This window comes from Silurus aristotelis (assembly GCF_946808225.1).
Source record: "Silurus aristotelis genome assembly, chromosome: 9".
NCBI classification, from domain to species: Eukaryota; Metazoa; Chordata; class Actinopteri; order Siluriformes; family Siluridae; genus Silurus; species Silurus aristotelis.
The window spans coordinates 28,899,957-28,912,811 of record NC_139582.1 but is presented as its reverse complement, the minus strand read 5'-3'; the positions used below and the strand labels follow the sequence as shown (position 1 = coordinate 28,912,811).

The 12,855-nt window shown below is 39.1% G+C and overlaps 1 long non-coding RNA gene across 1 annotated transcript; it reads right to left on the bottom strand.

Annotated features, from left to right (window-relative positions):
- Positions 1 to 5,239: 5,239 nt before the first annotated feature.
- On the bottom strand, positions 5,240 to 5,877 carry LOC310730613. Its single transcript, XR_014534867.1, has 2 exons — positions 5,466 to 5,877; positions 5,240 to 5,380 (listed from the first exon to the last, which is right to left on the bottom strand). It is a non-coding gene; the product is annotated as an uncharacterized lncRNA (long non-coding RNA).
- Positions 5,878 to 12,855: the final 6,978 nt, after the last annotated feature.

The window sequence follows — 12,855 nt, the reverse complement described above, 5'->3', positions numbered from 1 at the left end:
CTGAAATTAAAACGATGACACATACACTGATCAGGAAGGGTGTTACTTTAGACTTCACCACTGATGCTGCTGTTTTTAGTCACACAGAGCGATTGTACCAAAATCATGTGAAAATGACATGTAAAAATAGATCTCAGTTTGAAACAGTTTACAAACTTCCTCTTGGTTTGAAGAATATAAACAGTACAAATAAACTCACACAGATGAAGAACGGTGGAGAAAACTAATATATTGTTGTGTAAAATACATGCCTAATATACATCATGAGTTTTTTTTACATTCGCATGTTTTCAGTAAAAGTTGCAATAATTCGTTTAGTTTCTTGCTCTGTAACTCCTGATGTTTACTCTACAGCACCATACAAAGGATCAATCTTGCACACAGACTGAAAGGATACAGCAACGACATAATCGCACAGAAAAACAGTCAAAAGAGCTGAAATATATGAGAAGTTTACCAGTCAGTAACACGAGGATTGCAGCTGCTGCTGTAATGTTTCTCGCCATTCTGCCTTCAGACAAACGTCACTTAAAGATCCACCAGGTGTTGAATTTAATGCAAAGATTTACTTGGAAATGCTTTCAAGAAATGCTTTCAAGAAATGCTTTCAAGAAATCTTACACTTTTAATAACTTTCTCACTTAGTTTGTTCCTCCTTCACCCGTACTGTATTTGTGAGCATCAGCAGTAAAGATTGTGATTATCAGTCTGTTTCAGCTCAGTCTCTTCCCCTTTTGATGCATTAAAACAGAAATACATACGGTTAACACCCCTTTATTACTCTGTCTTTCTTTCTGTTGTGCTATGAAATGGCGTCTCTATAATTGATTTGATTTTTAGAATTAAGGTTGGAATATTTCAAATATCATGAGAACGATTTAGTGATACATTAGCAACCATGTATCTAATAACATCATAACAACCACCAATAATATTATGGCATTATATATATGGCACTTGCACAGTTTTAAACACATTAATTAACTGAATCAGAAACAGATGTCTAGGGGGCTTAAAACTGGGTAAGGAACAGCCGAACTCTGCTACAAAGGTGAGGTTGTGGAAGACAGTCTCAAGTTGCACGTCATACACCTTTGCAAGGTTACGTATGTCTGAGATCAAATCAATTTCTCTTCCTCCATAGGCGTAAAAAAGTCTAACTCAGATGTATTTATGTGTGCAGAGCTCTACAAGTGTTTTGCCAGTCGAACTCGTCTGTAACAGTTTCTCTCTGACCAACCAATCAGAGGACGGAAAAATGCTGACGCTATTCTGGGCCAGCGAGCTGCCCTGTGAGGCAAATATGAAATCTGATTGGTTAAAGAAACAGACCAATTTCTAATATTCTCTAAGGTAAAGAGGCCAGCAGTACTGATTCTGAAGGCTCTGGGCAGATTAGATTGACATGGCAGCACATAGAGGCTGAAATCTGATTGGACAAAAAGTCTAACATCCACATACACGTACTGAAGCAGTGCAGCCGAGAGAAACGCTACGAAAATGAAGAGAATAAACTGTTGGGAATAAATTATAACAATTTCATGGAACAAATATTAGAATTTAGGTGGTAAATGTAGGTCAGTGCTTTTGATCGTGTTTAGGCCAGAAGAGAAGGCTTTGATGGCCGTGATGGCCCACCACTGGTAAAACCTCTGCAAAGAACTCTGTGTGTGTGTGTGTGTGTGTGTGTGTGTGTGTGTGTGTGTGTGTGTGTGTGTGTGTGTGTGTATACAGTACAGTATATACACTCTACCAGTCAAAAGTTTGGACACACCTTTTTATTCAAAGGTTTTTCTTTATTTGTAATGTTTTCCACTTTGTGTATTAATATTGAGGACATTGAATTTATGCCAAATGTGGAATTATCTGGTCAATATAAATGTGTTAATTAACCCAGACTATGCTTTCTATTTATTCAAAATAAATACAAACTCTGAAGAAAAAACACAATCAATAACAAAGAAACAACAAGCAAAATGAAACATGGATCAAGGGTACAAAACCATGGAGAAGAGAAAAAAGTTGCAACATACGCTGAGTCTAAATACAAGTCTTAATTATCCACAACAGGATTCAGGTGCACAAAGAGACATGTGACAGGGCCCCTTAATGTGCAGTGGCTGATAGGAAATGTAGTTTGTAACAAAAGAAATAATTTAAAAAAAATTTACAATTATAAAAATTATAATGGAACTAAAACATAAATGTAAAATAAATATATATTATGAATCTAAATTCCCTTAAAAAAATTTTTTACCTGAACATAGATTTCTTAAGGTAAAGGTATACTTTTAAAGCACTACAACACACTACTGAAGCATAAATACTGCTGTTCTGATGAAATGCCAAAGACGTTCTTCTTCTCCTGTTCAGTTTAAATACAGAAAAGAGCATTCACATCTGTCTCAGCTCTTGCTTTTTCTGGGGACGTGCTGGATTTTGCTGTAGATCAGAGATGAATCATCTGTCATAAGCCTATGGAACAAAAAGAGGTGACTTAAAGACACGAATAATGCACATCTAATCAGTCAGTTAATGAAGTTCACCCTCGGCAGTGCTGCTGTGTTTATTAGCTGAGCTCGACTTCCGCTTCCTGAGGAACGCCAAGCACATGTTCATGCTAATTATAAATCGTTTTTTTCAACATAATTAGTATGTTTGCATTTTACATACCACATCCACAGAGCTCCTAAAAGGAGTGTTACTGCCAGGAAGACAACCAGACCCACCACGCTGAACTTTAACACTGTGTTCTCTGAACCTTCAGAAATAAATCATAAAAAAGATGATACACCATTTCATTGATATTTTTTCATCTGCTTCATAAAGCTATGTGACAGTGTTACAATGCACTTACCTAACACATTCAGGTGTACGGGTGTAGAGTTTTGCCGTCCCAGCTGGTTGTGAGCAGTGCAGTAGTAGAGTCCATTGTGACTGGTGTTGATGTCGCTGATGCTGTAATTCTGGCTTGTTGTCAGCGGTGTGTCTGTAGATTCTATCTGCTTAAACCAGGAGTAGGTGTGAACAGGAGGTTCTGCATCACTGCTACAGCTCAGAGTCACTGAATCCCCCTCCACTATGGTTCCAGAGGAATTTTTTATTTATTTATTTATTTTTTTTTACCTTTATTTTTTACAGGCAAGTCATTAAGAACAGGTTCTTATTTACAATGGCGGCCTGACAAGTGGAAAAACCACTTAGGGAAAGGGAAATAGGGCTAAAATAAGTACAAAACATTAAAAATACATACATGTAAACAATTACATAAATACATTTTAAAACAAAATTATGACAAGAAGCAACTGCATATATCCGTGAACAAATACGATATACTATTTTTAAAGGTTGAAATTGGAATGAATTTATCCAGTTTGAGAGTATTTTGCAAAGCATTCCAGTCGCGAGCGGCAGCAGATTGAAAAGATGCGAGACCAAACGCAGAGTTGGTTTTAGGAATGCTTAATTGAAAAATGAAGTGAGGACCGGGTGTTATATGTGACAGGCTTTAGCTGCAGCAAGTGACCTAAGTAAGGAGGTGAGTGGCCGAGAAGGGTCTTATAAATGAAGGTGAACCAGTGAATTTTACGGCGATTGTGAAGGGAGGGCCAGTTAACAGATGAATATAAAGCACAATGGTGTGTATTGAAAGGAGCATTTGTGGCAAACCTGATAGCAGAATGGTCAAGAGCATCAAGTTTTGATAGGGTGGACTTGCAAGCAACCCTATATATAGTGTCTCCATAATCTAACATGGGTAGAATGGTCATTTGAATAAGAATAAGTTTGGCAGAAGTGGTGAAGGAAGAGCGGTTTCTGTAAAAGAAACCAAGCTTGGCTTGGACCTTAGATTGCAGCTTTGATATGTGGATAGAGAAAGAGAGTGAAGTTTCCAACCAGATGCCTAAGTAGTTATAAGCAGTGACTTGTTCTAAAATAGCTCCCTTGCAGGTGGTGATGTTAAGGGCAGGAGGAGGCGTAGTACCCGTACGGCCAAACCACATGCTTTTTGTTTTGGAGGTATTGAGAGTGAGTTTGAGTTGTGTAAAAGACTGCTGTAGTTGGTAAAAGCCATGTTGCAGGGTAGCTTGAACAGCATCAGGGGAGGGACCTATGGCATAAAGGATTGTATCATCAGCATATAAGTGAATGAGTGAATTACCAACTGCCTGGGAAATGTTATTAATATAAATTGAGAAAAGTGTGGGACCAAGGATGGAGCCTTGGGGGACACCCCTGGTGACCAGAAGAGAATGGGAGAAAAGGTTTTAAAATCTTACACGTTGAACCCGTTGAGAAAGATAATTTGAGAACCAATCCAGTGAGTGATCAGTGACACCAATGCTGCGGAGTCTGTGGATAAGTGTGTTGTGGTCCACCGAGTCAAAAGCTTTTGCAAGATCAATGAATATAGCAGCACAGTTTTGTTTGTTATCTAATGCAGATGTAATGTCATTGAGCACTTTAGTGGTAGCTGTAACACAACCATACCCTGATCGAAAGCCAGACTGTGCCCCGGTGGTGATACCGTTAACATTTAGATAATTGATTAGTTGTTTATTGACAAGGTTTTCCAGAATTTTAGACACACATGGCAAGATGGAAATCGGCCTGTAATTATTAAGGTCAGCCTGATCACCGCCCTTATACAGAGGAAGCACAACTGCTTCTTTCCAAGCAGGTGGAATCTCAGCTGTATAGAGGGAGAGGTTAATGACTGCTGTTAGTGGAGCCGCAATGACAGGGGCAGCAATTTTAGTAAAAAAGGCAGCAAGATCATCTGACCCAGCTGCTTTATTGGGGTCCAGAGCAGTCAGTTCGTTCAAGACTTCCCCCTCTAAAACAGGCTGGATGGAAAAACTGTGAGGAGGTGCTAAAAGGTTGCAAGTATTAGAGGTTGCAGGGGCTGTAGAAATAGGGTTTAATGTCTTTGAAACAAAGCCAGCATTTATGAAGTGGTGATTGAATGCTTCAGCCATGGAGTTTTTATTAGTGACAACTATGTCATCCAATTTTAGGGACAATGGTATGGTCCGGGGTTTGTTTTCAAGTTTTTTTACCGTATTCCAAAAAGCTTTTGGGTTCGCGCCACAAAGTGTGAGCTGTTTTTTAAAAAAGCCAGCTTTAACCTCCCTCACCGCTTGTGTGGCCTTGTTCCTGATTTGACGAAATAAAATGTTGTCGTTAACAGAATGTGTCTTGCGTGCTCTGCGCCAGGCTGTATTTTTTTGCTGAAGCAGAACCACTAGATCACGCTTAATCCACGGGCTGTTGCGGTTTTTTATACGCATCTTTTTGTTTGGGGCATGTTTGTTGATCACAGCAGTTAAAAGATCTTTAAACAACAACCATGCATCATTCACTGTAGGAATCAGACTGACTCTATACCTACTTAAATGATTCAAATCATGTAAGAAGGCTTGAGCATCAAAATTTTTCAGAATACGTTTAGTGGTGATTACGACTGGCTGTTTGACAGAAAGTTGTTTTCTAACACAGGCAATAAAACAGTGGTCGCTGAGATCATTGCAAAAAACACCCGATAGGTACATGTGAGGGGCATTTGTGAACACAACATCTATCAATGTGGCGTTGTCACAACCTTTTGGGTTATATCTAGTAGGTAGGTTTATGATTTGATGAAGGTTTAAGAAATCAAATTGTTGTACAACTTTCTCAGGGGGCTTAAGCATGTCCCATTTAAGATCACCAAGTATGATCAACTCGGACCTAGTGAAAGGCGCAAGAGCATTGCTCAAGGCCTCTAGGGTACATGCTGGTGCAGATGGAGGGCGATAGCAGCCAGCCACAGATAAAGAAAAACTGTTAGATAATACCATGTTAAGAACAAGAAGATCATACTGTTTGGGTATAGACTTTGCCAGGGCTATACTACATTCAAGATATTCTTTAGTGAAAATTGCTACTCCCCCACCCTTAGATGACCTATCCTGCTGAAACAGGTTGTAACCAGATAAATACAGGTCAGGATAGAGAATAGAGTTACGCAACCATGTCTCAGTAATTACTAAAACATCAGGGTTAGAACTCTCAACCCATACTTTAAGCTGGTCCTGTTTAGATAATATGCTTCTTGCGTTTAAATGCAAAAACCCAAGGTTATGGCGATTACAAAAATCATCAAAGCATATATTATTTGAGGCCACATGATCCGTAGGGAAAACAACACCAGAAAGAACATCAGAAGAAGGGCCAGGGTTGACATGAACATTACCAGAGATCATAAGCAGTAATATAATCAAGGCCCGACAGAGCACAGCTGAGGTACTACAGTAATGCTGATTTGACAATACAGTTGCATGCAGTTTGTTAGGTAACAGAATAATATTAATGAGCTTTTTCATAATAAAACATGACAGCAGAGCCGGAGTAATGGAAAATCTGTCAGGCATTAACCCAAAAGTCCGTAATATCATTAAAGAGGCAGAGTCTCTATCATTTGAATAGACTTTGTCTGTTTTACTGCCTAAATAAGCAAGGCCATTTTGTTTGATTGCACATGAAGTAACGCAAGGAACTGAGAGACATGAAAAAATAGTTTGAGTATTGTTAGTGTTAAAACTGTTTTCACACTATCTCACACACATTCCTTTGTCCGTTCAGTGTCTATAGGATGTTAGTCGGTAAGGTAAACAGAGAGTCTTATCTGGGCTGGTATATCCTCTTGTCCAAACAGGAAACACTTTAGGTCAGCTTTCTCCCCAATATGTGTGTGCGTGTTCGTGTGTGTGTGCGTGGACTGTATCATCCTGTGTATAAATACGTGTCTGCCACCTGCAATAAACTGAAGAGAGGAAACATTGCTACATTCTGTGTGCTGTGTATTTCTCCTTCCCTGATATCAGAAAGGCACTACGGAGCATCACAGGTCGTATGGAAATTCTCTCCATGAATTAAGTTTCGTTTTTGGGCATGATAAAAATCTAACAGTTTTGGTGTCAGAAGCGAGATACTTTCCGACAATATCCAGAGGGAGATCACGCATCAAGGTAGAATTTAATGTATTCCCTTGTTTGCGGTGATTGTCCCGTTTGCCAGCTATTAAGGCTGCATGTGTGTTCGTGTCTTGGTTATGCATTAATTTTTTAATTAGTGATAATTTCCTTTGGTGGGATGATTTCGTTGCGACATTGGTTTCCTCACCTTAGATGTAAGATGCAAGATTAGAAGACGTTTTTTACGGTCTGTCTAATATAGGCGATATTGTCTGAAGTATCCAAAAGAATCCACGATCATTTTAATATGCCTGAAAAAAAAATATAATAAAAAATTATAAATGAAAAATTAATTGTTTTAAGAAAAAAAACAAAAAAGTGAGAAAAGAGAAAAGGAACTAAAGAGAAAAGGAACTAAAGAGAAACGGACATTTTGAAAAGACTTTAAAATTTTTCAAAAGACTTCAATCTTGTTTTGGCTTTAAAGTCTATTTTTTTCTCCTAATTTACAAAATTTGTGATCCAATTGGAGAGACTGGATTACCTTTTTGTTTGAAGACTGTGATCTCCCTGGTGCCTGCGCAGCTGTATTGTCTGAGTGTTATGTGTTTTGTGTATTGTCCGTGTATTAAGTGTTGTGTGTCTGTTCTTTGTTCTGTGTAAAGATGATGGGTCATAACATTTCTCGCTTACTGCCGGAAGAATATACCACAGATTTTGTGTATAGGAATAGTGCTGGTTTTTGGACTAATCCTTATTTAGATCATTTGGCATTATGGAGTGAAATTGTGTCACATCTAGATACTTTTCCATAGAGATTTACATGCTGCTTGAGGTTTCTGCTATGCTTCAGGTTAAGTTAACCCTTTATGCTCTGCACTGCAACGGGAAGTGGTGCATTCCAGCCTCAGCACTAAACTCAAGGAGGAGGTCCTAGGAAAATGGAAAGTTCATCTATTAGGGAATAGATAGAGTTCCAATTTCATGTCCTGTAACTCACCTTTTGCCTGTGATGACACCGACTGGTACAAATTTATATCATAGCTTTACAATAATTCCAAACTCGCCTTTAAGGAAGAGATATGATGCACAAAATGGGAATGGAAATTCTGTTTTTTTAAACCAATGTCTCACTGTTTTTCCTTCTGTCCTCATGCTCTCAACCAAGCCACAGAGGTCCTGCCTGATGAAGCAAATTTAGGTGAAGTTAACCCTAAATTATGGGCCTCTCACAAAGATGAGGCAGGTTTCATCCAGGTAAAACCGTATCATCCACTCATGAAAACACACCATCCGATTTTTGTTAAACAATATCCATTGTCAATAGAGAAGAATGTTGGCATTGCTCCTGTTATTGACAATTTATTGTCACAAGGTGTTTTGATCGAGACACATTCACCGTGTAACACACCGATTAATCCCGTCTTAAAGGAAGATAAAAAATGCTGGAGGCTAACACAAGATTTACGTGAGATTAATAAATGAGTTATCCTGTTAGCTCCTTTGGTGCCCGAAGTAGCTACCATTGTTAACTCTATACCAGCAACTCACGGATTTTTTTCTGTGATTGATCTTTGTTCTGCTTTTTTCAGTGTCCCTTTGGCCTCGGAGACGCAGCCGCTTTTCGCTTTTACCTATAGGAGACGTCAATTCACCTGGACACGTCTTCCTCAAGGCTTTGTTGACTCGCCAGCCGTATTCTCCGCTGTAGAGCACTGAACTTTGGCTGATATCCACCTGCCGGAAACAACCTGCATTCATCAATACGCAGATGACATCCTTGTCACAGGACCGAGTACAGCTTGTGACTAGGTTTTCAAGACCTCTGACTGTGAAACAGATGCAGAGCTTCTTGGGACTGATGAACTACTGCCGAGCATGGATCCCTGACTGCACACAGCATGATAAAGTTTGCGTAGTGCTATTGATCACAAAGCTCCTCCATCACATCTCATTCTGTGGTCTCATGAAATGACTGACAGTTTTGCTGCCCTCAAGAAGGCTGTACAGTCTGCTCCAGCTCTGGGTCTTCCGAATTATGCTGAGCCTTTTCACCTTTATGTGCACGAACGTGGTGGTACGGCTGCGGGGATCCTAGCCCAGGAACACGGTGACAGATATCGCCCTGTTGCGTATCTTTCCAAATTTTTAGACAACATAGCACAAGGGTTGCCTTCGTGCTTGCGTGCAGTGGCTGCTGCGGCTCTGATGGTCCGGGATGCTGAGAAAATGGTGCTGTCACATCCTTTAATACTGTACACCTCAAATCAGGTAACAGCTAATTTATACGACCTCAACAAACAACATATGACAGCACAACGTAGATCTGGTTATGAAACTACACTATTGGTAACGGAAAACTTAACTATTAAGCCTTCTTCTCAGCCGCATTCAGCTGTAGAAGCTCTGCGTGATCTGCTAGACGATATTGATTTAGATGGTTTTGATGATGCGCATGATTGCCTTAGACAAATTGAACGTGAGACCTCTTGTAGGCCCGATCTTCAGATACGGCCCTGGAAGAGGGGGATTGCTTATATGTAGATGTTCATGTTTAGAACCTTCTAGTGTGTATTTATGTGGATATGGGGTTGTAAGATTACCTGATGTAATAGTTGAAGCTAAATCATTAACATACACATCGGCACAAGCCGCCGAATAGGTCACACTTAGTGATCATATACACTGATTCTAAGGATGCTTATGGTGTTGTGCATGATTTTGCTAAAACATGGAAGCAAAGAGACTTTAAAACAGCTGATGGAAAGCCCATAGCACATTTTAATCTCATAGGCGACTTATTAAAAGCTGTTCAACTCCCTGCCAAAGTGGCCATAGATTTTATACATATGCCACCTGTAGGAAATTTGAGGTACCTGTTGGTTATAGTTGACAGATTCACTAAGTGGCCAGAAGCATTTGCATGTGCGACAGAGAATGCTAAAACTGTTATTAAAATATTAACAAAAGAGATCATCTCTAGGTTTGGTATTCCTAGCGTGATTGAAATTGATAACGGCACACCTTTTGCTTCGAAGGTAAGACAACTTTTGACTAAAAGTTTAGCAATTGATTGTTATTTTAATATTCCCTATCACCCACAGTCAGCTGGAGTGGTAGAGAGAACAAACAGAACCATTAGCCATATTACTGAAGCCTGCATTGAAACAGGCCAAAATTGGACTGTTGTTCTCCCGGTAGTACTCACAGAAATGAAAATAACCCTATCTTTAACAAAACTAACCCTGTCTCTAACAAAACTAATCCTTTGAAAGTTTTATGTTCTAACCTTATATGACCCCATGGGTCAGGAGACGCACTGGCATTTCTTTCTTAGGTAACCTGGAAGTGATGGTGGACGACTACGTTTCTGCCCTGGTTGAGAAATTTAATTCTATCAGTGCTGATGTTTCACTAACTCTTCCTCTGCCCACAGATAAGCCCACACACCCTTTTGTGCCTAATCAGCAGGTCCTGATAAGAAGTCTGACGCCCATCAAGGTCGGTGATCCGAAGTATCTGGGTCCAGCGACTGTCCTAGCTGTAACCAGAACTGGAGTTCTGACTGATTATCAGCCACAGTGGATACACGCAAGCAGGATCAAGACAGCACCCACTTAATCTATGCATTAATTGGTCTGTTGGCCTAAGAAGCCAGCCTAAGTGAGTGTTCAGGGCTGAAACAGTTGAGAGCCCACGGAAAGATCTTTTCTTTTTAGTAGAAAGGGGGCCACCTCCGGGGTGAAGATCAAACTCACTTGACTGTTTAGTTTAGCGTACCCTGATACTCGCTCTAGGTCTAAATTCTCTAACTATATGTGCATAGATGTTACTAGACTCCGAATTTTTTTATTCTCTTTGAATACATTATTCAGAGAAGAAACTGTTATGTATACCTTATATCACTGTTTATAGACATACTGAACAAACAATGAGAAACAATGGTCTCATGATGTCTTGGAGAACGTGAAACAACTGCTGAACAAAGTTTTTGGAAAAGATTAAGAATTTGTTTACGAGTGTTGAACACTATTTTGTTTTAGGAATGATTCTTGTATGTTGTTGGAATTGTACTATGTATGTTGATGACGATGGTAAGACAGGCCATAAAGGCCTTGATTTGAGTGGTGATGATGAAGGATTATTTGCATGTAGGAAAAGAATGAAATGGAATATCTTTCAATTGGCAGTTTATGTCACAGGTTCTGTTCCCAGGATGAACATCCTATGTTTTGGTGTGTGATGCTAAATCATAAATGATTTAAAGTGGCCATTGTTAGTGTTAAAACTGTTTTCACACTATCTCACACACATTCCTTTGTCCGTTCAGTGTCTATAGGATTTTTACCATGTTAGTCGGTAAGGTAAACAGAGAGTCTTATCTGGGCTGGTATATCCTCTTGTCTAAACAGGAAAACACTTTAGGTCAGCCTTTTGTGTGTGCGTGTTCGTGTGTGTGTGTGTGGACTGTATCATCCTGTGTATAAATACGTGTCTGCCACCTGCAATAAACTGAAGAGAGGAAACATTGCTACATTCTGTGTGCTGTGTATTTCTTCTTCCCTGAATTCAGAAAGGCACTACGGAGCATCACAGGTCGTATGGAAAATCTCTCCATGAATTAAGTTTCGTTTGGGCATGATAAAAATATAACAGTGTGTGTGTGTGTGTGTGTGTGTGTGTGTGTGTGTGTGTGTGTATGTGTGTGTGTCTATACAGTACAGTATATACACTCTACCAGTCAAAAGTTTGTACACACCTTTTTATTCAAAGGTTTTTCTTTATTTGTAATGTTTTCCACTTTGTTTATTAATATTAAGGACATTGAGGGGTTTTGCTGCCACACTTCACTGTTCTTGTGCTCTTGTGCTCTCCACAACAACGAGGATGCTGAAGTGACACTATTATTTTACAACTCGGATGGGAGTTGTGCCACGAGTGTGCACAGTCTAGAAGTATTGAAAAATATGTTTGTAACCCATTTGAATAACGAGCAGCCAACAGATTTAGCATAGCAACCACATAGCAACAACCTATGAGCCTCAAGCACACAATGATATAATTTCAGTCACAAATGCTAACATGTTTATGCTACTAACATGCAGAGGAAATTGTCATTTCTTAACATGATTTGTGACATTGATTTTGAGAAATATAAAAAGTTTATATTACATATTATTCTCTGAACTGCATTTAACTATTCCTGCACCTGAATAAAATAATTTCTAAACAATGTGTTTTTGCATCTACTGACAATTTATATACTTAAAATTCATGCTTGTATTACAATTAAAATAAGGAACATATACTCTTTTGTTTGATTTAATTTCCTTTATGAGACGGTTAGGACTTGAACCAGGGACAATGGCTTCATAGTCAAACCATCTATAAGATGTGGCTCAGAGGGGCATATGAACCTAATCAGAGATAGACTCAATGAAAAGGTGGAAGGTTTCATAATGTATTTATTATAAAGTAAAAAACAAGAATAAACAAAAAAGACAAGAAATAAAATATTAAACTGAAAATCTTCTTAAAGAACTCAAGAAGAGTTGTCCCAATGACTTTTTCTAGAAAAAAGCAGAGAAAAGCAAAATATATTAAAAACTTTAAAAGAGGCAACTTGAAACAATGCTGGGGACACGGGAAACAAAACACTATCAGTAGACCATACAACATTAAGAAGCAAGTGGAAAAACTACCACAAAGAAGGACCTTAAATAGACTGTGGGAGATTGGGAACAGGTGGAGACAATTGAGCATTTGGAAAGGGCAAAGGCGACATCTGGTGGTAAAAGGAAATAACTACAAATACAAAACCCCCTGAATCCTGAGACTTGATATATAAACTCATACTCAGTCTGGTGAAGCAGGTACACTTACCGTCAGGGTGTCTTAA